At 43.5% G+C, this 25,595-nt stretch overlaps 1 protein-coding gene across 3 annotated transcripts in view; it reads right to left on the minus strand.

Moving 5' to 3' along the window:
* Positions 1–25,595, minus strand: part of LOC125462890 (potassium voltage-gated channel subfamily A member 2-like) — a 65,605-nt gene that overhangs the window by 7,369 nt on the left and 32,641 nt on the right. The window contains exons 1-2 of one of the 3 annotated variants that reach the window (XM_048553366.2): positions 24,655–24,768; positions 24,140–24,465 (exon numbers count right to left, since the gene is read on the minus strand). The gene's annotated coding sequence lies outside the window, so the exon portion shown is untranslated. Of the gene's footprint in view, positions 1–1,030; positions 1,138–24,139; positions 24,769–25,595 lie in introns of those variants that run through there. The other 2 variants (XM_048553368.2, XM_048553367.2) reach the window with 2 other exon arrangements.

The raw sequence follows: 25,595 nt of genomic DNA on the forward strand, positions 1-25,595 counted from the left end.
ACACTTTTGAATTCATAACCCATGATAGAAATTAATATTTCAAAGTTACATGAAGGTGTAATTGGTGCGTCTGTTCATTTGAAAGTTTATGTTTTTCACAGGAATGGATATTTGCTGAACGTTTGGAGGTTTTCTTTAAACATTTGCCACTGCTTCATATTGTCATACCTTTCGGTAGATTGACCCAGATAATCCAAGTTAGCTCTCTGCTCATACAATGTAGTTGATTTTGTTTCCATTTAAGATTCTTATTTGTGATTATAGAGTGTTGTTTATGCATTTTATGTAGAATTCAATTGCACTATGATCACTTTTTTCCCCAGTGGATCTTTTCTATGACATGACGAATTAATCCTACACACTAATTGATCCCTCTGTGGATTGTCACCTTGACATGATAGAGAGGCTTGCATGATCTGGCAATCCCTTGAGCCATGATGATGGGAGGTTCTTGCTCCTCGTAAGTCCACCCATGCTGGCTAGGTCATGGGCAATTGCCTGGCAAAGTGTTCAAAAGTCCTCAACGGCATAACAGACAAGCTCAGAAATCACAAAACACCAGGTTACAGTCCAACAGGTTTATATGAAAACACAAGGTTTCGAAGCCTCAGTCCTTCTTTAGGCGTTGAAGAGCTGAGGCTCCGAAAGCTTGTGTTTTCAAGCTTGTGTTGGACTATAACTTGGTTTCGTGTGATTCTGACTTGGCCCACCCCAGTCCAACACCAGCACCTCCACATTATAACAGACAAAGACTGAGTGTCTCACTGGCTACAAAGGTGGAAGGTGGCTGTCATTGGCAAGCTGGTCCAGGTTATCATGTATCAACACTTGACCACAATCTGACCACTAACTCGTCAAGACTATGTGGGTGGTGGCGGCACCCCAAGGTCCCCACATTTGATGAAGTCATGTGTAGGGCTCTAAAATGTCCTTGACTTAATCCTCACCAATTTCCCTCCACAGATGCAGCTATTCATGACAGTACCGGTAAGAGTGACCATCACAAGTCCTTGCGGAGATGTAGTCCTACCTTCATGTTAAGGGTGGCTTCCATCATGTTGTGTGGCACTATCACTGTGTGAAATGGGACAGACTTCAAAAAGATGGAACAGCTTATGATTGGGCCTCCATGAGGTTCTGTGGGCCATCAACAGAGACAGAATTATACTCTAGCATAAACTGCAACCTCATGGACAGGAATAATCCCAATTCTACGATTACCATCAAGCCAGGGTATAAACTCTGATTCAATGAACAGTGCAGAAGGACATGCTAGGACCAGCAGCAGGCATATCTAAAAATGGGGGAGTCAACCTGGTGAAGCTACTAAACAAAATTGCTTGACAAAGAACATAAGCAGCAAGTGATAGACAGAGCGAAGTGATTCCACAAATGATGGATCAGATTGACTTTCTGCAGTTCTGCCACATGCAGTTGTGAATACTGGAGGAGAGACAATGGCCGAGTGGTATTATCACTGGACAGATATCCAGGTAATGTTCTGAGGACCCGAGTTTGAATCCCACCAGGGCAGATGGTGGAATTTGAATTCAATAAAAATCTAGAATTAAGAGTTTAGTGATGATCATGAATCCATTTTAGAAAACTGCATCCGGTTCACAAATGCCCTTTAGGGAATGAAACTGCCATCTTTACGTAGTCTGGCCTACATGTGACTCCAGGCCCACAGCAATGTGGTTGACTCTGAGCTGCCCTCTGACCTGCAATTAGGGATGGGCAACAAATGCTGGGCCAGCTCGTGATACCTTCATCCTGTGATTGAATTTTTAAAATGTGTACAATTAAACAAATCACTTGAAGAGGAGTTTCCACGAATATCCCCATCCTCAATGATCTAAGAGCCTAACACGTCAATGCAAAAGATAAGGCTGAAGCATTCGCAGCAATCTCCACCCAGAAATGATGAATGCATGATCCATCTTGGGCTCTGCGAGAGGTTCCCAGCATCATTGATGCCAGTCTTCGGTCACTTTGATTCCCTCCACATGATATTGAGAAACAGTTGGAGACTTGTGTTCCAGTATGTGCTGCAGATACTACACTGACATTCACCTTAAAATGTTGAAAATTGTCCAGGTAAGTCCCATACGTAAAAAAACAGGACAATTCCAACCCTGCAAATTACAGCTCCATCTGCTCTCCAAGATCGGTAAAGCGATGAGCATTCACTTTCTTCACAGTGTTACCAAGCAATATCTGCTCAGCAATAACACGCTCAGACACCCAGTTTGGATTGGGCCAGGGCCACTCAGGTCCTGACCTCATTACAGCCTTGACTCAAACGTGGACAAAAGAGCTGAATCCCAGATATGAAGTGTGAGTGACAGTCCTTGACATCAAGGCTGCATTTGACCAAGTAAGGCATCAAGTAGCAAAACTGGAATAAATGGGTATCAGGATTCATACCTAGCACGTAGGCAGATGGTTGTAGTTGTTGGAAGTCAGGCATCTCAGCTGCAGGACATCTCTGTAGTTTTTGTCAGGTTAGTGTCTTAGACACAATCATCTTCAGCTACTTCACCAAGGGCTTTCCTTCCATCATAAGATCAGGGGATATTTGCCAGTGATTGCGCAATGTGCGGTATTATTCACGACTCCTCAGACACTGAAGCAATCTGTAATCAAATGCAGCAAGATCTGGACAATATCCAGGCTTGGGCTCACAAGTGGCAAGTAACATTTCTATCAAACAAATGCCAAGCTATGACCATCACTAATAACAGACAATGTAACCATCAACCCTTGGCATTTAATAGTGTTGCAATCATTGAATCCCCCACTATTAACATCCTGGGAGTTATCATTGACCAGAAACTCAGCTGAACTCACAACATAAACACAGTGGCTACAACTGCAGGTCACAGGCTAGGAATACTGCGGTGAGTAACTCACCTCCTGAATCCCCAAACCAACTCCAAATCATCAATTTTCTTAAGACTTGTTCTCATGAAGGCAACAGGAGAGCATTCCATCACATTCTAGACAACTGCCTTGCATTTGATGGAAGGGTAATGCAAAGCACAAGACAGGAGTGTGAAGGAAAACTCCCCACCTGCCTGGACAAGTACAGCTCCAACAACATTCAAGAATCTTCACACCATCTAGGACAAAGCAGTCTGCTTTATTGACATGACATCCACAAGCATCCATTCCCTCCACCACCAATGCTCAGTAACAGCAGTGTGTACTATCTTCAAGACGAACTGCAGAAATTCATCAAAGATTCTCAGACAACACTTCCAAGCCCCACAGCCACTTCCATACAAGGACAAGGACAACAGATATATGGGAACATCACCACTTTCAAGTTCCCCTGCAAGCCACTCAGAATCCTGACTTGGAAATATATTGCTGTTCATTCACTGTCGCTGGGTCAAAATCTGGAATTCTCTCCCCAATGGCATTGTGGGTCAACCCACAACTGGTGGCCTGAAATGGTTCACGAAGGCAACTCAATACCACCTTCTCAAGGGGCAACTAGAGATAGGAAACAAGTGTTGGCCATCCAGCGATGTCCACATCCCAAAAATGAATAAATAAAAAAATGGCATATAACATTCAAAACACACAAATGCCAAGCAGTAACAATTTTGAACAAGAGAGAATGCAACATTTGCCCTTTGCTATTCCTACCACTGAACCCTTCCAACCAATATTCTGGGCATTACTGTTTAGCAAGAACTGAACTGGACTAGCCCTATCAGTTTCATGGCTACGAGAGTAGGTCAGCAGCTAGAAATCCAGCCGTGAATAACTCCCCAAAGCCTGCCCACCATCCACAAGGGGGAGAAGTCACCCTGACCTGTCAGTAAAGATATCTGTGAGACAGGATTGGAAAATTAGCTAGAAACAGTTTGCTAGAGAATTAGAGTAACAAGTTTAAGAATAGCAATAACAACATTTTATAACTGCATGAACAAGAGTCAAGTCTTTTTATTCACTCGTGGGACGTGGACATCACTGGCTGGCCAGCACTTTTTGACTGTTCCTAGTTACCTTTGAGATGGTAGTGGTGAGCTGCCTTCTCGAGCTGCTGCAGTCCATGTGCTGTAGTTTGACCCACAATGGTGGGGAGTCTTTGGGGAGTCAGGAAATGAGTTACTCGCTGCAGGATTCTTGGTCTCTGACCTGCTCTTGTAGCTAAGTACTGACTTGACAAGTCTAGTTCAGTTTTTGAGCAATGGTAACATCCAGGATTTCGATAGTGGGGGATTCAGTGATGGTAACACCATTGAATGTCAAAGGGCAATGAATAATTATTTCTTATTGGAGATGGTCATCGCCTAACAGATGCATTGCATGAATGTTATTTACCACTTGTCAGCCCAAAGTTGAAAGTAAAGTAGCAGGAGGATTAGCACCAACACACAGTGGAAAAGAGAAATAAGGTACCCGAAGCAGTGAGAAATTTATACAATGGGGAGAAAATGGTACCATATTAGATAGGAACTGATTAAAGATGACACAGAAATTCAAAGACTAGCAGTGCCTATTGGGAGCAAGGAGGATGGTATATATGTGGACGTTCAGAGAAAGGCTGGAATACTTCAGAAAAGGTGCTTTCTAACAAGGAGGTTGCATTGGGTTGTGAGCCTGATTTGAAATTGAATGTAAATGTTCTGGCTTCCATGTAAAGTTACAACCAGTGAAGTCAGAACTGAAGGGGATGGGGTAAATAGCATGGAATATGATGAAGTGTTGGACTGAACTGAAAGATAAATAGTATAGAAAGAGATCGACTGCCTTTTATTCGTTATGATAGTGTTGATGCCTCAAAATAGAAGCAGAAACATGTGAGGCATTGAACCAAGATCATCTGAGACAGAATTTAATTCACAAGATGTGATGTATTATAAAGGAAAGGATCGTGTGGAATGGAAAAACTTCGGTGAGATAGTAATGATAGTAACGCAGAAGGAAAGACGAGCAAAACTTGTAAATAATACATCTTATTAATATCTGACTTATCTTGTATACCTCAAAATGAAATTCCATTATGCCCAGTTCATTCATTTTATCCCTCTGGGAAGGCAATACTTATGAACAATTAAGCAGTTACTGTTCATCCATCATGATTAATTGGAATTAATGACAAAATCTTGGATTCTAAGTAGATTGTACTTCAAATGCTCATTAATCCTTGTGACAAAGGTTATCAGGAACAGAACGCAGTTGACCAAGGTCTACAGAGTGGTCATATGACTAATCATGAGACATGTGACTGATTCTCCGGGCTGGGAACTTGAGTGGCATATATTTCAAAGAGATCTAGTGAATGGAGAGCCAGAACAATGACAGGACATGCAAGAAAAACCACTAGCAAGTTTTAAATGTTTAGAATGTTCGGGATGATTATCAAGAAGAAAATGCAGATGGCAGCACGTGGTTAAGGAATAACAAAGTCTAGTGTGATGGGAGGTGATTCTCAATAAGAAAATAATCACGTAACAGAGACTGACTCTGATCATGCATGCAATAACTGTTCTGATGCACATAATGTGAAAGGAGAGTCCAAAGCCTGAATAAAGGAGAGAATGAAATAATGGCAGTAGAACAGTTTGGGTTCAGGACTCAGAGCTGAAGTCTTCAACCTTTGGTGGCTATTAGTAAACTTGAGGATAAACGGATGTGACACACAAAACAAGTGGATTAATATAGCTGGGGAGCATTTGCAGTTGATTTTGGAGATCTCATAATGGATTTGTACTGAACAAGTGGTTGAAGATGTGACTGGGGAGCTTTCATAGAAGCAGTGCAGAAGCAGGCCATTTGGCCCATCAAGTCAACACTGACCTCCAAAAATCATCTCACCCAGATTTTCCACTTAGCCTATAACCCTGAATTTCCCATAGCTAATCACGTAACCAACACATTCCTTGAGACTATGGGCAATTTAGCAAGGCCAATCCACCTAAACTGCGCATCTTTGGACTGTGGGAGGAAACCCACACCACAAGAAGAGCACATAAACTCTGCACAGACAGTGCCCAAGGCTGGAATCGAAACTGGTCCCTGGTGCTGTGAGGTAGCAGTGCTAACCACTGAGCCACCGTGCCGCTCCTAAAGCAGTTTAATTGCTAACGGTTTTAAAGAGTGGTACAAATGTTAGAATGGACCCTTCCACAACTGAAAATGTAATTTTAAAAACACATCTGTTTTTATCACATATTCATGGGAGTGTGGATCAGTCAACATAGTAGCTGCATTTCTCTTGTGACACTTTTCAGAAAGAAATGTTTATGACACTGTCACTGATGCAGAACGAAAACTACTGACTTGAAACAAAAGCATTTATAGACATAAATGATATTGACAGCGCAGGTTGCATCATTGAGATTTTTTATACTGATAATGTTCCATAATGCTTTATTGGTATAAAGGGTAACATTCAAACATCTGAATTAGGCATTTTTTTGAAGGGATGATTCTGCAAAATTTGAGAAATTTGGTTAAGATCGGAGTAGCATTTAAAATTAAGAGTCAGGCATTTGGCGCTTTTAAATATATTGTTTCAGTATTAAGCAGTGAAAGTCCAGAATAACATGAAGTTAGCACTGTTTCAGGAGTGTTCCAGTCATCACGGTTAACCAGAACAAAGCTGTTACATTGAAAGAGGAGACAGAGCAGTTATGAACTTTTCATTGGGTCTGTGTTGATGTTCATAAAGTCTCTACACTACAGAAAGAGGCCATTTAGCCCAACAAGTCTGCACCAACCGTCCAAAGATTATCCCACCCAGATGAAGCCCTCCACTCTATTCCCATCACCCTACATTTATCATGGCTAAGCTGCCTAGTCTGAACAACATGAGGCAGTGTAGCATGGCCATTCTAAGTAACCTGCACATTTTTAGATAGTGGAGGGAATGGGACAATCAGGCAGAAACAAGGAGAACATGCAAACTCCACACAGACTGTCACCCAAGGCTGGAATCAAATCCAGGTCCCTGGCATTCTGAGGCAGCAGTGTGAACTACTGAGCCATCATACCACCCAAATATTGGATTCAAATTTCACCATCTACCATGGTGGGTTTCAAACTTATATCCCCATACTTTATCTGAAGTCATGCTGGGCTCAAAGCGTGAACTCTGTTTTTTCCTCATAAACATGACGCCAGACCTGCTGAGTTTCTCCAGTATTCTCTGCTTTATTTCAATTTGAGCTTTGATTGATTAACTGAGTTGATTGTGCACCCAAACTAAACCATGTTGAGATATCTTGAAGTTAAACAATGCACTGAAATACTCTAAAGTGACCTTTAATGTAGGTTTTTTAAAATACATTTCAGGGATGTTGGTATTACTGATTGGGTCAGCGTTTATTGCATATCCCTCGTTGCCCATGAAAGGGTGGTGGTGACATGCCTCTTGAGCCACATGTAGACCCACAATGCTGTTAGGGAGGGAGTTCCAAGATTTTGACCCAGCGAAGCGATGTAACAGTGATATATTTCCAAGTCAGGCAGAATGGTGGCTCGGTGGTTAGCACTGTTGCCTCACAGTGCCAGAGACCTGGGTTTGATTCCATCTTTTGAAGACTGTCTGTGTGGAGTTTACATATTCTCCTGTTGTCCATGGGTTTCCCATGGATGCTCCAGTTTCTTCCCACAGTCCAAAGATGGACAGGTTAGGTGGACTGGCCATGCTAAATTGCCCATAGTGTTCAGGGATGTGCAGGCTTGGTAGGGTAGCCAAGAGAAATGTGGGTTATAGGATACAGTAGGGGTTTGGTCTGGTGGGATGCTCTTCAGAGGGTTGGCAGGGACTTAATGGGCCAAATGGTCAGGATGGTGAATGGTTTGAAGGGGAACTTGCAGGTGCTGGTGTTCCCATGCATCAATTATCTTAGATTTCTGGCTGGTAGAGGGTGTGAGTTTGAAGAGGTCTGTTGAAGGAACTTTGGTGAGTTGCTGGTGTACGTCTTGTAGATGGTACACACTGTTGTCATTGTGTATTGGTCAGGGTAGTACTAAATGTCCAAGGTGGTGGATCTGGTACCAAACAAGTGACTACTTTTTCCAGGATGCTGATGAACCTCTTGAGTTTTGTTGGATCTGCATTATCCAGTCAAATGGGAAGTCAGAAAGTCATACAGCGCAGAAACAGACCTTTTGGCCCACTAAGTCTGTGCCAACCAACAATCATCAAACCAGACTAATCCCATTAGTCCATAGCCAACTATGACCTGGCATTATAAGTGCTCATCCAGATGCCATCATCACCCTTTCAGACAGCATGTTCCATATTTCTATCACTGCCTGGGTGAAAATTATTTTTCTCAGATCTTCTCAAAATCACTTGTTCCTTACCTTAAACTTATGCACTTTAGTCTTGGACACATCTGCCATGGGGTGAAGATTCTCATGATCTACCCTGTCTATTCCTCTCATAATTTTGTCTACGACAATCAGTTCCTCTCCGCCTCTTCTGCTTCAAGGAAAACAAACCCAGCCTATCTAGTGTCTCCTTATAACTGAGACTTTTCACCCCAGGCAACATCCTGGTGAACCTCTCCTGCATGCTCTCCAGTGCAATCGCGTTCTTCTGGTGACCACAACAACTTCACAATGTTTCATCTATGGCCTAATCAATGTTGTGTAAAGTTGTAACAAGTCTTTCTTGCTCCTATATTCTATGCCCTGCATGATGAGGACAAGCATCCTGTATGCCTGCTTCACCACCGTATAGAACATAGAACATAGAACAGTACAGCACAGAACAGGCCCTTCAGCCCACAATGTTGTGCCGACCATTGATCCTCATGTATGCACCCTCAAATTTCTGTGACCATATGCATGTCCAGCAGTCTCTTAAATGACCCCAATGACCTTGCTTCCACAACTGCTGCTGGCAACGCATTCCATGCTCTCACAACTCTCTGTGTAAAGAACCCGCCTCTGACATCCCCTCTATACTTTCCACCAACCAGCTTAAAACTATGACCCCTTGTGCTAGCCAATTCTGCCCTAGGAAATCGTCTCTGGCTATCAACTCTATCTATGCCTCTCATTATCTTGTATACCTCAATGAGGTCCCCTCTCCTCCTCCTTTTCTCCAATGAAAAGAGACCAAGCTCAGTCAACCTCTCTTCATAAGATAAGCCCTCCAGTCCAGGCAGCATCCTGGTAAACCTCCTCTGAACCCTCTCCAAAGCATCCACATCTTTCCTATAATAGGGCGACCAGAACTGGACGCAGTATTCCAAGTGCGGTCTAACCAAAGCTTTATAGAGCTGCAACAAGATCTCACGACTCTTAAACTCAATCCCCCTGTTAATGAAAGCCAAAACACCATATGCTTTCTTAACAACCCTGTCCACTTGGGTGGCCATTTTAAGGGATCTATGTATCTGCACACCAAGATCCCTCTGTTCCTCCACGCTGCCAAGAATCCTATCCTTAATCCTGTACTCAGCTTTCAAATTCGACCTTCCAAAATGCATCACCTCGCATTTATCCAGGTTGAACTCTATCTGCCACCTCTCAGCCCATCTCTGCATCCTGTCAATGTCCCGCTGCAGCCTACAACAGCCCTCTATACTGTCAACGACACCTCCGACCTTTGTGTCGTCTGCAAACTTGCTGACCCATCCTTCAACCCCCTCATCCAAGTCATTAATAAAAATTACAAACAGTATAGGCCCAAGGACAGAGCCCTGTGGAACCCCACTCACCACTGACTTCCAGGCAGAATATTTTCCTTCTACTACCACTCGCTGTCTTCTGTTTGCCAGCCAATTCTGTATCCAAGCAGCTAAGTTCCCCTGTATCCCATTCCTCCTGACTTTCTGAATGAGCCTACCATAGGGAACCTTATCAAATGCCTTACTGAAGTCCATATACACCACATCCACAGCTCGACCCTCATCAACTTTTCTAATCACATCCTCAAAAAACTCGATAAGGTTTGTGAGGCATGACCTACCCCTCACAAAGCCGTGTTGACTGTATTTGATCAAGCCATGCTCCTCCAGATGGTCATAAATCCTATCCCTCAGAATCCTTTCTAACACCTTGCAGACGACAGATGTGAGACTTACTGGTCTGTAATTGCCGGGAATTTCCCTATTCCCTTTCTTGAAGAGAGGAATTACATTTGCCTCTCTCCAGTCCTCAGGTACGACTCCAGTGGAGAGCGAGGATGCAAAGATCTTCGCAAGTGGCGAAGCAATTGCATTTCTTGTTTCCCAAAGCAGCCGAGGACAAATCTGGTCCGGGCCTGGCGACTTGTCAATCTTAATGTCTGACAAAATTTTCAGCACATCAGCTTCCTCTATCTCTATCCATTCCAGCATGCACACCTGCTCTTCAAAGGTTTCATTCACTACAAAGTTCATTTCTTTCGTAAAGACAGAAGCAAAAAACTCATTTAGGGCTTCCCCTACCTCCTCAGACTCCACACACAAGTTCCCTATGCTATCCCTGATCAGCCCTACTCTTTCTTTGACCATTCTCTTATTCCTCACATAAGTGTAAAATGCCTTTGTGTTTTCCCGGATTCCTTCTGCCAAGCCTTTCTCGTGCCCCCTCCTGGCTTTCCTCAGACCATTTTTGAGCTCCTTCCTTGCCTGTGTGTAATCCTCTCGAGCTGAACTTGACCCTAGCTTCCTCCACCTTATGTAAGCTACCTTCTTCCTTTTCACAAGAAGCTCCACCGCTCTCGTCATCCGAGGTTCCTTTATCTTACCCCTTCTTGCCTGTCTCAGAGGGACATATTTACTCATCACTCGCAACAACTGTTCCTTAAACAGTCTCCACATGTCTATAGTTTCCTTACCATGGAACAATTGCTCCCAGTCCATGCTTCCTAACTTGTGTCTAATCGCGTCATAGTTTCCTCTTCCCCAATTAAATATCCTCCCATTTTGCCTAATCCTCTCCTTCTCCATAGCTATGTAGAATGTGAGGCAGTTATGGTCACTATCACCAAAATGCTCTCCCACCACAAGATCTGATACCTGCCCCGGCTCGTTTCCAAGCACCAAGTCTAGAATGGCCTCTCCCCTCGTCGGCCTGTCAACGTACTGCGTTAGGAAACCCTCCTGAACACACCTTACAAACACAGCTCCATTCAAATTTTCTGCTCGAAGCAGGTTCCAATCAATATTAGGAAAGTTAAAGTCACCCATTACAACAACCCTACTGCGACCACACTTTTCCAAAATCTGTCGACCTATGCTTTCTTCAATCTCCCTGCTGCTATTGGGGGGCCTGTAGTAAACCCCTAACTAGGTGACTACTCCCTTGCTGTTCCTAATTTCCACCCATACTGACTCAGTAGGCAGATCTTCCTCGACAATGGAAGCTTCTGTAGCTGTGATACCCTCTCTGATTTGTAGTGCTACACACCCTCCTCTTTTCCCCCCCTCCCTATTCTTTTTAAATGTTCTAAACCCTGGAACATCCAGCAACCATTCCTGCCCATGAGAAACCCATGTCTCTGTTATGGCCACAACATCATAGCACCAGGTACTGATCCATGCTCTAAGTTCATCACTTTTATTCCTGATACTCCTTGCATTAAAGCAAACACACTTTAACTGATCCCTTGGTTCCTTCCCACTAGCTGGTCTACCTCTTGCTACTGCCTCACCTGCATCAACTCTCACCTCCGGTATACAGCTCAGGTTCCCACCCCCCTGCCATACTAGTTTAAACCTTCTCGAACTACTCGAGCAAACCTTCCACCCAGGACATTGGTCCCCTTCCAGTTCAGATGCAACCTGTCCTTCTTGTACAGGTCCCACCTTCCCCAGAAGGCATCCCAATTATCTACATATCTGAAGCCCTCCCTCCTACACCGGCTGCGTAGCCACGTGTTCAGCTGCGCCTGCTCCCTGTTCCTCGCCTCGTATCTACTTGTGCAGGCACCTTCAGGGATTGTACACCAAGGTCCCTTTGTTCCTCAGTACTCCTTAGGCACCTACCATTTATTATGTTTATTCTTCCCTTAATAGACCTCTGAAAACAATCACTTCACATTTATCTGGATTAAATTCCATCTGCCATTGCTCTGCCCAATTTACCAGTTGATCAGTATCAGACTGTAGCCTGATCCTCCTCACTATAAATAGCACCACCAATTTTTATGTCTTCTGTAAACTTACTAACTCAACATTCTCATCTGAGTAATGAATGTACATTACAATTAGCAAGGGTCCAGCACTGGTTTTTGTGCTACACCACTGGTCACAGGATTCCAATCACAAAGACACCTCTCTACCATCATCCTTTGCCTCCAACTTGTTAGCCAATTTTGGATCCAGTTTACCAAATTGCCTTGTATCCCAAATGCTCTTACCATTCAGACCAGCCTTTCATGTGGGATCTTGTCAAAGGCCTTAATGAAGTCCATGTAAGGCACGTAAAACTGCACTACCTTCCTCAATATATTTAATGAGCTTTTCAAAAAACTCAAATTAGTTAGAATCTCTCTCCTACAAATCTGAGCTGACTGTCCTTGATCAGTTCCTGCCTTTCCATGTTTGATTCATCTTGTCCATCAGGATTTTGTCCAAAAATTTCCCTACCACTGACGTTGGACTAACTTGGCTGCAATTACCTGGAACAAAAGAACGATAAAACACAGGAACAGGCCCTTCGGCCCTCTGAGCTTGCCCCACTGCATTTTGCCCTTCCACTGTAAACTGGGATCTATTTGCTTCCAACTTACATACTCATTCAGGTGTTTTTTGAATGTTGCTATTGTGTCTGCTTCCACCACCTCCTCTAGCAACGCGTTCCAGGCACTCAGCACCCTTTGTGTGAAAAACTTGCCTCACACATCTCTTTTAAACTTCCTCCCTTGCATTATGAACCTGTGTCCCCTAGTAATTGACCCCTCCACCAGGGGAAAATGCCTCCTACTTTCCACTCTATCCATGCCATTCAACATCTTATAAACTTCTAATAGGTCATCCCTCAACCTCCTGCATTCCATTGAAAACAAACCCAACCTTTCTTCATAGCTAAGATCATCCATACCAGGCAACATCCTAGTAAAATTTTTCTGTATCCTCTCCAAAACATCCACATCCTTCTGGTAGTGTTGTTCTGGCCTATCTCTGCTGGACCACATTAGCTATCCTCCAGTCATCTGGCAGTTCACCTGTGGACAGCAAAGTGTTAAATATCTCCTGTGGCAGGGCTGCAACAATCTCGTCCCTTGCCTCCCACAGCAGCCTGGGATACATCTCATCAAGCCCTTGGGATTAATGAAAATAAAAACTGAGAGAACTGTGGCTGTTGGAAATCAGAAACAAAAACAGAAATTGCTGGAAAGGATCAACAAGTCTGGCAGCATCTGTGGAGAGAAATCAGAGTTAACATTTCGGGTTCAGTGACCCTTTCTCAGAACTCTTGAGATTGATGCACCTTTATGATTGCTAAAACATCTAATACCTCCTCCTTATTGATCTTAATGTGTTCTAGAACTTCACCATCCCAACTAAAATCCTAGCTACAATGTCCTTCTCCTTTGTGAATGCAGATATGTTCATTCTAGACCTCACCCAAATCCTGTGGCTCCATGCACAGAATACCCCTTCAATCTCTATTAGGTCCCTCTCTTTCCCTGGTAATCCTTTAACTCTTAATGTACTTATAAACAGCCTTGGGTTTTTCCTTAATCCTGTCCTCCAAACATATTTTCTGGCCCCTCTTTCATTGAATCCCAACAGTGTGGAAACAGGCCCTTGGCCCAACAAGTCCACACTGACCATCAGAGCATCCGACCCAGATCTATCCCCAAATAACCCACCTAATCTGCACATCCCTGAACATTACAAGCAATTTAGCATGGCCAATCCACCTCACCTGCACATCTTTGGACTGTGGGAGGAAACTGGAGCACCTGGAGGAAACCCATGCAGACACAGAGAGAATGTGCAAGCTCCACTGAGACAGTCGCCTGAGGGTGGAATTGAACCCAGGTCCCTGGTGCTGTGAAGCTACAGTGCTAACCACTGAGCCACCGTGCCACCCACCAATCAGCCCTCCTAATTTCTTTTTTATGCAACTGCCTACACTTTCTATACTTCCAAATGGCCTCCCTTGTTTTTAATGCATCTTTCCTGACATATGCATCTTCTTTTTCTTTATCAAACTCTAGATATCTCTTAATATTTAGGGTTCCCTGCACTTGCTGCTCCTGCCTTTCCCTCTTAAAGCAACTTGCTTGCCCTGTATTCTCACTATACTACTTTCAATAGGCTCCCAATTTCCAACATACTCCTCACTGTGGCACATAGGTTTTGGGAGTCAGAAGATGAATTACTTGTCATAGAATTTCTAATCTCTTGTCATGTCATTACAATATTTATATGGATGGCCCAGTAAGTTTCTAGTCAATGGTAAACCCAGGGATGTTGATAGTATGGGATTCAGCAATGATATTGTCATTGAACATTATGGAAAGATAGAATTACAGAATTCCTACAGTGTGGAAGCAGGCTACTTGGCCCATCAAGTCCACACTGACCCTCCAAAGAGAATCCCACTCACACCCGTCCCTGAACTTGTAACCCTGCATTCCCAATGGCTAATCCACCCAGCCTGCACATCCCTGAACACTATGGGCTTGATTAGATTTATGTTCGAGATGGTCATTGCCTGGCACTTGTGGAAGTAAAACGTGTTATTTCTCATTTTATCAACACAAGTTTGAATGTTGCCCAGGTCATGCTGCATTTAGATCTGGGCTTCTTTAGTATCTGAAAAGTCACAGATCTGAAATGCTCTGAAATTATGAGTGAACTGCCCCACCTTTGACCTTACGATGGAGGGCAAGTTATTGACTGAGTAGCTGAAGATGGTTGGGCCCATACTACTACCATGAGGAACTGATGGTCACATTGCCTAATGGCTAAGGCTTAGGTGTGGCTTGTGATATTAGGCGCTGTTGTGGTGAGGCCTGGTTCAAGTCCCATCTGCTCTAGGGGCGTGTAATAATATCTTTAAGCAGACTGATTAAAATATATATGCCTTGAGGATCTCCATAGAAAATTTATGGTGCATAAAGAGGCCATTCAGTACATCATACTTGTGCTTGTTACCCATTTTACTCTTATCCTCCAGTACCAGGTTCAATGACTTAAATGTAACAGCACAACAGATGCAGATCTAGGAACATTTTAAATGAGTTTAGGATTTCGGTCTCGAACAGCAAACTGGGAATGAATCCCAGACACTCACCATCCTTGTAGTGAAAAGATTTTTCTCATGTCCCTTCTAAACCTTCTACCGATCACCTGAAATCCTTGCCCCCTGCCCAGTAGGGGAACTATGTCTTTCCTGCCAACGCTATCCAGGCCCCTAATAATCCTGTACACCTCAATTAAGCAATTCATCATATATAATTAAAATAATTCATTATGATTAAGTTAGCCTCCTCTGCTAATAAGAAAACAATCCTAACCTATCCAATTTTTCTTCATTGGTGCTATTTTCAAGCCCTGGCAAAATTCTTGTAAATCTCCTCTCTCCTCTCTTGACAGGACAAACATTTTTCATGTAGTGCGGTGACCAAAACTGTGCATAAATCTCCTGCTGTGGCCTAAACATGTTTTATACAGATCCTGCTTTTCTATGTGATATCTCATCCAATAAAGGAAATTATTTGCTTTCTTTAACACCTTATCTAACTGTCCTGCCATCTTCAGGAATCTTTGGGAATGCACTCATAAATAAAGGCACGTAACATAAAATTAAGGAGCAGGAGGAGGCCATTTAGCCTATTGCACCTGTTTCACCATTCAAAGTCATCACGACTGATTGAAGTCTCTCACTTCCTCTACCTCTCGTAATGTTGTCTCATCAATTGAGTATTCCCTAGCTTTGTTTGCCTACTCCAAATGGATTACCTTCAGACTTTTCCAGATTAAGTTCCATTTGGGAATTTTGCACCCACTCATCCAAACTGTTGATATCGCACTGCAGTCGAGAGCCTTCCTCTTCACTGCCAGCAATTCGGTCAATTTTTATGTCACCTGCAACTTACCAATCAGGCTTCACATATTTAAGTCAAATTCACTAATATATTCCAATAAACAACAAGAGACCAGCACTGAACCCTACAGAATGCCACCGAAAATCGCTTTCCATTTGCAAAATCATCCATCGCACATTACCTGCATTTTCTGTCACTGAACCAATTTTGCATCCAACTCGCCACTGTCCTCTGCATTCCAGTCTGCCATGTGGGACCTTGACAAATGCCTTAGTAGAGCCCACGGAGACAACATCTCTTGCACTAACCTCATCAATTCTGCTTGTTGCGCACACAAAAAATTCAAATTAAGGTATAACTTACTCTTAACAAATCATGCTGACTATTCCTGAATACTCTGTGTCTTTCTAAGTGACAGTTTATTCTGTCTTCTGGAGTTGTATCTAATAATTTGCCACCACTCAGGTCAAACTGTCCAGCCTATAATTATTATTTATATCTTTATTAAACAATGGTGCAATGTTCATAAACCTTCAACTATAAAACATAGAACAATACATCACAAGAACAGGCCCTTCGGCCTAACATGCCTGTGCTGACCATGATGCCATTCTAAACTAATCCCATCTGCCTGCATATGATCCATGTCCCTCTGTGCCCTGCCTGTTTCATGTGTCTGACTAAATGCCTCTGAAATGTTGCTGTTGTATCTGTTTTTACCTGCTTAACGTGTTCCAGGCATCTACCAATCTCTGTGTAAATCTCCTTTAAACTTTGTCCCTCTCACTTAACACTAACTCTATGTTCCCTAGTATTTGACATTTTCACCTTGGAAAAAGGACTCTGACTATCCACCCTATCCGTGCCTCTCATAAATTTATATACTTCCCTCAGGTCACCCCTCAGCTTCTGATGCTCTAGTTTGTCCAACCTCTCCTTATTGCGAATCCTCTGGTACTTCACCTGTATTTAGTGAGGGTTCAAAAATGATTCCTCGGAGTAACTGTTATTTTCTTCCTGGCTATCTTTAGCAGTGTAAGGTACAATCTAGCTGACCCTCTTTGAACTACCTCCAATGTTACTATATCTTTCCTTGGGTAAGGGGACCAAAACTGTTCACAGTACTCCCGATGCACTCTCACCAGCACCTTGTACAGTTGCAGTAAAACTATCCAACTTTTATACTCAAAACCCCTTGAAATGAATGCCAACATTCATTAGTCTTCCTCACTAACTACTGCAGCTGGGTGCTATCTTTCTGTGTTTTGTGCACAAGTTCCTTAGTGTTGCAGTTTTCTGAAGCTATTCTCCATTTAAATAATACTCTGTTCTTTCGTTCTCCCTTCCAAAATGAACAAGTTCCCATTTGTCCACATTATACTCCATTTGCCAACTCTTTGCCCAATTAATTAACTTATCAATATCTCTCTCTAAATTAGGAACAAAAGCAAAGTTGCTGGAAAAGCTCAGCAGGTCAAGCAGCATCCATGAAGGAGAAAACAGAGTTAATGTTTCGGGTCCAGTGAACCTTCCTCAGAACTGATGGCGGCTGGGAAAACGTCAGTTTATATGCAGAGAATAAGGAAGTGGGTTCGGTAGGGAGTAGACAATAGCTTAGAGTCCAAAGAGAGAACAAGACAGTTGGACAGACAAAGGAGTTGCTAACTATCAGGCTGGCAGGGTGAATAGTTGTTAAAGGGGACTGTTAGTGACTAACAACTGGGGGTGCGTAATGGCAGGCTCTCTCTAAACTGTTTGCACCCCTCTCACACTTGCATTTCCAACTATTTTTTTGTGCCGTTTGCAAATTTGGCTACAGTACATTCACATCCTCCAAGGCATTGCCACATAAATATATTGTAAACAGTTACAATCCCAGCACTGAACCCTGCGAAACCCCATTGGTCAAGGATCGCCAACTTTAAAAAGAGCCCGTTGCCCTCACTCACTGTTTCCTGCCCATAAACCAATTCTCTAACACATCAATATACTGCATCAAACACCATGGGCTCTTATGATTTAACTTGCTGTGAGGTACCTTGTTGAATGCTTTCTGGAAGTTTGATTATGACAAATCTACTGGTTCCCCTCTATCCACTGTGGTTGAGATTTTAATGTCAGCCGATTACAGGCAAGATATCTGATGAGTTAAGGGCATGGATTGACACATGAATTGCAATATTGTTGCCAACACAGAGATGTGGTTGAGGGAGGGCAGGCAACTCAATATTCCAGGGTACAGGATCTTCAAGAGAGTCAGGGGACGGTATAAAAGAGGTAGCGTCACATTATTAATTAAGGAGACAGTTAATGCTGTAAGGGTGGACAGTATTGTGGAAGGATTTTGAAAGCGGCTTTGCGGGGAGAGCTTTGGAATAAGTGTCATTGGCCCTTGTCAGCAGGAAATTGAGGAACAAATAAGTAGACATTTCATTGAGGTGTGTAAAAATAATACATGGGTAGTTATATTAGGGGTTATATTAGGGGATTTTAACTTCTGCAAGATTACTTGTGATAGTCATAGAGTTGACGGTTTAGACGGGTGAGATTTCTTGAAATGTATTCAGGAGAGTTTTTGATGGCAATATGCAGATTGGCTCCAAGGGATGGTGCAGTGCTGGACCAAATTCTGGGGAATGAAGTGGGACAGGTATTTGAGGTGACGGTGGGAGAACATTTTAGTGATAGTGACCTCAACACCTTACATTTTATGTTTGTTATGGAAAAGGAGAAAGATAGTCTACAAAAGAAGGATTTGGGATTGGACGAAAGTTGATTTTATTAAAGTAAGGCAGGATCAGGCCAAAGTAGACCAGGAGCAGTTACTTGAGGGTAAATTTACGGCAGAACAGGGAGGTTTTCAGAAAGGCACTGGGACTTGTACAAGATGTTCCCCTTAGGGTGAAATGTAGGAGCAACAAGCCCAGGGAACCCTGAATATCTACGAATATTCAAGACTGGATAGTCAAAGAGAGGCATATAATAGGTACAAAGGGAGCAAGCCAACAGAGGCTGTAGGGCCGTATGGAAAGTGTAAGGAGAAAGTTAAGAAAACTATGAGGAAACCAAACAGGGGGCATGAGAAAACACTGGTGAGTAAGATTAGGGAGAATCCCAAGATATTCTGTAAGTATATTAGGGGAAGAGGATAACCAGAGAAAGAGTAGGGCACATTTGGGACCAATCTATGCATGGAGCTGGAGGACATTGGTATGGTGTTAAAAAAGCATTTCACAACTGTCTTCACTTGGAAGAAGACTATGTTGTACAGAATTTGAAAAGAGGGAGTATGAAGTTTTTGAGCAGATTAACTTAGGGTGTGAGGAATTATTGCAGATTTAGGTTGGTTAAGAAGTGGAGAAATCCCCAGGTCCACTTGAGTTGTATCCCAGGCTGCTGTGAGAGATAAGGGAGGAAATTACAGTGGCCTGACCCAAAGTTTCAAATGGTCTCTGGCCACAGGAGAGGTGCCAGAGGATTGGAGGACACTTAATGTGGTTCCACTTTATGGGAAGCATCGGGGATTATAGACCAACGGGTATCACGTCAGTGGTAGGGAAACTATTGAAGAAAATTCTGAAGGAGATAATTAATTTTCATTTAGAGAGGCTAGGTTTAATCAGGGGTAATCTGACTTTGTCAGAGAGAGTTCATGCTGAACAAATTTGATTTAATTTTTTTGAGGTGATGAGATGCATAGATGAGGGTAGAGGAATTGATGTAGTTTATATGTACTTCAGCAAAGCCTTTGAAAAACTCCCACATGGGACACTGATAAAGAAAGTGGACACACATGGGCTCCATGTTAACTTGGCTAATTGAATCCAAAACTGGCTTAGTGATGGGAGACAGAGGGTACTGGTGGAACATTGTTTGTGTGACAGGAGCCAGGTACGTAGTGGCATACCACAGGGATCAGTGTGGGGGTCTCTTATTATTTGTGATATTCATAAATGAGACAGAGAAGAGTGTGGTTAGGCTGATATTTCTGTCTTAAATGTGTGACCCTCTTCTGAGACGATGCTCTCTGCTCCTAGACTCTCCCATAAAAGAAACAAATTCTCTGCATCTCAATCAAGTACCTTTGAGCATTGAATGTGTTTCAATAAAGACATCTCTCATTCTTCTAAATTCCAATGAGTATAAGCCTAACCTACTCAACCTCTCTAAGATAGTCTTTTCATACCTGGGATAAATGTAGTGGACTTTCTCTGGACTGCCTCCAATGCTTGTCTATCTTTCCTTCAGTAAAAGGGCCTAAAACTGTTCACAGTATTCCAGCCTCCCAGGACTAATGCTTCCCAGGACTAATGCCTCACATGTTCTTTGAAATAAAGGCCAACATTCCATTTTACCTCACTATTATTTGCTGAACCTGGATGCCAGCTATTTGTGATTCATGTGTAACGATCGCCAAATCCCCCTGGTCTGAAGCTTTTGGCAGTACTTCCCGATTTAATCAATATTTAGCTTGTCTATTCCTACAAAAGTGCATAACCTCACATTTTCCCACATTGTCTGCCATCTGCTAAATTTGTGCCCATTCACTTAACCTGTCTATTTCTCACTGTAAATTCTTTATCTCATCCTCAGCACCTGCCTTCTCACCTATTATAGGGTCATCTGCAAACTTGGCAATAGTACATTCACTTTCTGCATCTAAATCATGAATACACATCTTAAATAACTGAGAACCATGAGGCATTCCATTAGCTACAGTTTGACAGCCTGGAAATGTCCCCTTATCTGTCTTCTATCCTCTATTCATGCTAAGAAACTACCCAAAACATCATGGGCTTTTGTCTTAATAAGCAGGTTTTGTGCAATGCCTTATTGAATGCCTTCTGGAAATCAAATACGTGACATCCACAGGCTCCCCTTTCCATGTTCTACTTATTACTTCCTCAAAGAATTCTAATTAATTTGCCAGATATGATTTCCCTTTCATGAAGCCATGCTGACTATTTGATTTAATGACATTTGTCTAAATGCTTTGATATCACATCCTCTATAAAAGAATATAATGCTTTCCAAATGACAGATGTTAAGTTAACTGGCCTGTAGTCAACTGTTTTTTTGTTTCCCTTCCTTTTTTGATAAGGCTGTTACATTGGCAATTTTCCAATCCTCTGGCACTCTTCCAGAGTCTAAGGATTCTTGGAACATTCTTACGTCTATCTCTTTAGCTACTTCCTTTAATATCCCAGGATACTACCCCATCAGGTCCACAGGACTCATCAATCTTTAGCCCCATTCATTGCCCTAGTATTTTTCTCTTGTGATAGTTATTATGTTTGCTTCTTCCCCTCACCCTTTAGCCCTTTGATTATTAGAATTACATTTTTAGAATGTTATCAGTGTCCTTACTGTAAAGACTAATAAAAAGTATTTATTAAATTCCTCAATCATTTCCTATAATCATAGAATGGATAAGCAGTATGGAAACAGGCTCTTTAGCCCAATAAGTCCACACTGACCCTCAGAGTATCCTGCCCAGATCCATCCCCAGACACTGCAGGCAATTTAGCACGGCCAATTAACCCAATCTGCACATCTTTGGACTGTGGGAGGAAACCGGGCCACCCAGAAGAAACCCACACAGATGCAGGGAGAATGTGCAAACTCCACACAGACAGTCACCCAGAGGTGGAATCGAACCCAGGTCCTTGGCACTGTGAGGCAGCAGTGCTAACATTTTTCCAGCCTCATTCTCCAAGGGGTCCATATTTACTTTGGCATCACTTCCTTTTTATGTAGTTGAAGAAGTTCTAAAGGTCTCTTTCTATATTATTTGCTAGTTTAACCTCATAGTTAATTTTCTCTGTCTTTCTTACATTTTTGATTATATTTTGTTGGCTTTTGGGTCTTTCCCAATCCTCTCATTTACTGCTAATTTAATGTTTTCTCCTTCAATCTGATATTACAATTTGAAAACACCTCTGTCCTCCCTTTCTCCCTCTGTATGGGTAAAGACAAAACTAGAAAAAACAGCTTAAATGGCCTACCAAATCAAGTATTGAAGTGAAGAATATTTCAATAGCAACAACTTGTCGGCATTGCTGAAATTAAACTGGATTGTGAAAGGGAATTTAACTCATCCTTGTGATCTGGACATTTAATCATTGGAATATTGTTTCTCCTGTCTATATTTGTTATCTGTGCAAAACCAATTGCCCTTTGACTGTCCGAAGCATGAATGAATGTATATAATGCTCTTTGAGAGCCTCTTTTGACAGGCGGTAGGTACAGAAGCTTGAACGCACGCACCAATAGGTCAAAGAACAGCTTCTTCCCTGCTATATTAGACTTATTAACGGACACTCTAACTTCAAATAATGCTGATCTTGTTAATGTTGATCTTGCTTTGTGCATCATTTGTGCAGAGTAACCTGAATGCCTCGCTCTAAGCATCCTATGGTTTGGATGTCCTTACATACTATGATCTCACTATTCTGCTCGCAAACAAAGCTTTTCACTGTTCTTCGGTACATGTGGCTACAATAAATCAAATCATGTTTTCACGGTTTCCAAATGGGTGTGATTTAAGTTCCAAAATAGTCAATTAGTAATTCTTTCTTCTCTCTGCCATTTGTTAAAGTTAAGTACCTTCTAAAAATAATGTTATTTTCTGTTGATGATGAAACCTAGCGTGAATTGTTGTTGTCTTGTGTAATGGTCCATCACATAAATTGGTCATTTTGGTGGTCTCATTGGGAATTTGTACACATTACGACATGATTATCAGTGCAATCTTCCCAGGTAAGTTGTGACGCATTGTATGCAGGTCGTTGGCATTGATGGAAATCATCTGAATTCACACAAACACTGAAGGGGGTCTTGTGGTGCTGTAGTAATGTCCCTACCTTGGGTCAGAAGGTCCTGCTCACTTACTCTGATGCTATCTCATAACATGTATGAACAGGGTGATCAATAAATAAATAAAAACAACCAGACACTGAATTAAACTGTGGTTGTTGGGTTATGGGAACTCTAAACTCTGTAAATAAACATAACAATGTATAAAGATTGAGTTCAGTTGGATCCTTCACTAAATGACTTACTGTGAGAGGACACCAAATCCATAGAATTCCTTTGGTGTGAAAACTGGCCATTTGGTCCAACAAGTCCACACTGACCCTCTGAAGAGCATCCCACCCAGACCCATTCCCCTACCTTATCCCTGTAACTCTGCATTTCCCATAGCTAATGCACCTAACCTAGACATCCCTGAACACTCTGGGTAATTTAGCATGGCCAATCCACCTAACCTGCACATCTTTGGACTGTAGGAGGGAACTGGAGCACCCAGAGGAAACCCATACAGACATAGGGACAGTGTGCAAACTCTACACAGACAGTTGACTGAGGGTGGAAGTGAACCTGGGTCCCTGGTGCTGTGAGGCAGCAGTGCTAGCTAACCAGGGAGGATGAATGACAAGGGGAATAGAGGGAAGGTGAAGGACATAGGGTGAAATAGAGAATGATGGAGAGAGTGAAGCAAAGAGTGACGAAGGGTGATTGGAGAAGGGTGCAGGTGCTGGGAAAGGGATAAGAACAAGGGATGGAAAGCAAAAAGGGCGTATGAAAGGGACAGCAGGCTCAGGGATGGGAATGGCAGAGAGTCAAGCAGGAGGAGGGTGAAGGAGACAGATGGTGAGGGGGGGAGATGGAAGGATAGATGAACGGAGGGTCTGTAAAGAAGAGAAGGACGGGGAGGGAAAAGAGAGATATGGGAAGGTGGAGGGGTTGGAAGGTAAAAGATAGAGGAATAGGCAGAGTGAAGCAAGGGATGGGTGAAGACAAGGAAGATGGAGAGAAGGATTTAAGGAGAAATGGGGGTTGGGAGAGAGAGATGGAGCTGGACTGCTTGTTTTTGCTCTCCCTGCCGGGCTGTGATGGGGGTGGGGGTGGGGTGTGCTGTGGGGAGGGGTTGCTCGCCCTCTCTGTGACTCCCTCTCTCTCCTATTCCTCACCCAGCCGTCCCCCGTCTCCCCCTCGCTCCTGCTCCCCCCCCCCCCACCCCGTCCCCGTACCTCTCCCTGCATGTCTCTTTTACCCTCCCCTCCCAGTGTGGAGGGGGAATGTAGTCTGCTCGCCGCCTGCTTCAGGAAGATGAAGCTGCTGCTGGCTGCCGCTGTGTGTCTGGAAGCTGAGGGGAAAGCGCTTGTTTACCTCGCTGACAGGGTGACCTTGGCAGAAGGCACTGCCCGGAATGCTGGATCCGGCCTCAGGATGATGCCGCGATAGATGCTGCCGATTCCCAGCTCCGCAATCCGCCCTTGGGGGCCAGGAGCTGGGCGATTCCGGACACTTTCGGAAGCTCCCTGCTGCCAAATCTTCAGCCGCTGCTGCCAATGTGCTGCTCCCCGGGGCTCCAGGAGAGCAGAGGATCGCCCCTTAGCATCGTAGGCTGGTGAGGGCACAGCTCTTTACCTGGGCACCAGCTGCAGCTTTCAGCTGGCACCGCCTCCCGTCACAAGCTGCTCAATCTGTGGCCTCTGCAATGGAACAAGAGAGAGGAAGAAGATTAACTCCAGGGACAGCTCTCTCTCTGGCAATCTCCATCTGCCCCTCCTCAGTCTGTTCCATCTCAACAGCTCTCAATTCCCGTCTGTTGCTGTCTTAGCCTCTCTTTTTGTCAATCAGACTTTCTCCTCTCTCTCATACACACACACGCCTGTTCACACCTGCATTAACCCTCTCACGCCCATCCCCACAACACCCTCTTCCTGTTCATGCCACAGGTCCATGTCTAAAAGTACATCCTCCAATTCTAACTCTGCTGTCACAGAAACGCCAACACTGCAACTTCTCAGCACTTCCGGCAATAACTGGGGAGAGTTCATGGCAAGATTTTAGCAGTTTTTTTTCGGACACACCCCTTCCTACCCCATTGCTAAGATTCAGTGTGAGTCCCAGGCTGATACTCCCTCATGCCGCACCACTGAAGCAGTTCTGGCCCAGAAGCAGCATGTCATCTCAGTGCAGAATCCCACTTAAGGGCCTCAGCGTTGCCAGGCCGATCACCTGGAAGTCCCAGCAACAATTGTGGGAGAGGGCAGCACTGCTGAGAGCGGTCTGAGACTGAAAGGTCAGAGGTCACAGTCTGCAAGGTGGGGTGTTGCCTTCGGGGGTGGGGGCGGTGTGGGAAATACGGATGAAATCATTTAGAGGGACCAAGCAAAGTCCTTGGACCAATTCAATCTGTTGGGTCTTGGCTGCGATCTTTGCTGGTGGTGGTGCCTTCTTTGTGAATGGAGACCGCCATTGCAGGCCTCCTCACCCTGTCCCATGGAGACCATCCTGAATAGAGCTTGCAGTCCCTGCACATGACAGACAGCGCTCCCAACAGTAGCAACGCGCTGACGAGCCTGAAAAATAACACAAAGTGGAAATTGGCTGCCCACCTCCTGGAGCAAGAGTCTGATCATTTGCCATTGTCTTCATAATTTGTCACAGAAAGCATCATCCTACGAGTTGTAGAAAATCAAGCCACTTCTCTCGGCATAGTCTCACCTGCAGTGCCCTGTATAACTAAAGTATAACCTCCCTGCTTTTGTCTTCAATTCTCCTTATGATTATCATAGAAACATTTATTGCCCATCCCTAATTGGTTTTGAGAAGCTGG

Source organism: Stegostoma tigrinum, chromosome 21, assembly GCF_030684315.1.
Source record: "Stegostoma tigrinum isolate sSteTig4 chromosome 21, sSteTig4.hap1, whole genome shotgun sequence".
NCBI classification, from domain to species: domain Eukaryota; kingdom Metazoa; phylum Chordata; class Chondrichthyes; order Orectolobiformes; family Stegostomatidae; genus Stegostoma; species Stegostoma tigrinum.